The sequence below is a fragment of the Arachis duranensis genome, chromosome 6 (genome assembly GCF_000817695.3).
Source record: "Arachis duranensis cultivar V14167 chromosome 6, aradu.V14167.gnm2.J7QH, whole genome shotgun sequence".
NCBI lineage: Eukaryota > Viridiplantae > Streptophyta > Magnoliopsida > Fabales > Fabaceae > Arachis > Arachis duranensis.
The window spans coordinates 68,857,273-68,858,680 of NC_029777.3; positions in this window are offsets into that span (position 1 = coordinate 68,857,273).

Genomic DNA, 1,408 nt, shown 5'->3' on the forward strand with positions numbered 1-1,408 from the left:
ATTTGATGGCCTAAACAGGCGTTTCAAGTCAGCTCAAGAAGTTTGGCGTAAAACGCCGGAACTGGCACAAGAATGGGAGTTAAACGCCCAAACTGGCACAAAAGCTGGCGTTTAACTCCAAGAAGAGTCTCTACACGAAAATCCTTCAATGCTGAGCCCAAGCACACACCAAGTGGCCCGGAAGTGGATTTTTATGTAATTTACTCATCTTTGTAAACCCTAGGCTACTAGTTCTCTACAAATAGGACCTTTTACTATTGTATTCATATCTTGGTAGCTATCTTTGAGTAGTCTTATGCTATCTTAGATCATGGGGGCTGGCCTCTCGGTCATGCCTAGACCTTGTTCTTATGTATTTTCAACGGTGGAGTTTCTACACACCATAGATTAAGGTGTGGAGCTCTGCTGTACCTCGAGTATTAATGCAATTACTATTGTTCTACTATTCAATTCAGCTTATTCTTGTTCTAAGATATCACTTGTTTCTCAACTTGATGAATGTGATGATCCGTGAAACTCATCATCATTCTTACCTATGAACGTGTGCCTGACAACCACCTCCGTTCTACCTTAGATTGAGTGGATATCTCTTGGGTTCCTTAATCAGAATCTTCGTGGTATAAGCTAGAATTGATGGCGGCATTCAAGAGAATCCGGAAGGTCTAAACCTTGTCTATGGTATTCAGAGTAGGATTCAAGGATTGAATGACTGTGACGAGCTTCAAACTCGCGATTGTGGGGCGTTAGTGACAGAGCAAAAGAATCACTGGATTCTATTCTGACATAATCGAGAACCGACAGCTGAATAGCCGTGCTGTGACAGAGCGCGTTGAACATTTTCACTGAGAGGACGGGACTGTAGCCATTTACAATGGTGATGCCCAACATACAGCTTGCCATGGAAAGGAGTAAGAAGGATTGAATGAAGACAGTAGGAAAGTAGAGACGGAAGGGACAAAGCATCTCCATACGCTTATCTGAAATTCTCACCAATGAATTGCATAAGTATCTCTATCTTTATTTTATGCTTTATTCATAAATCATTCATAACCATTTGAATCTGCCTGACTGAGATTTACAAGATGACCATAGCTTTCTTCATACCAACAATCTCCGTGGGATCGACCCTTACTCGCGTAAGGTTTATTACTTGGACGACCCAGTGCACTTGTTGGTTAGTTGTGCGAAGTTGTGATAAAGAGTTGAGATTACAATTGTGCGTACCATGTTGATGGCGCCATTGATGATCACAATTTCATGCACCACGTACGCGTGGCAGAGCCGCAACCTGTACATATCAGAAATTGTCCCCAGTGATTTCTAGGCTATTTTTGACCCAGTTTTCAGTCCAAAAAACACAGATTAGAGGCTACAGAGTGGGGGAATCCATTGATTCATCATACACTTC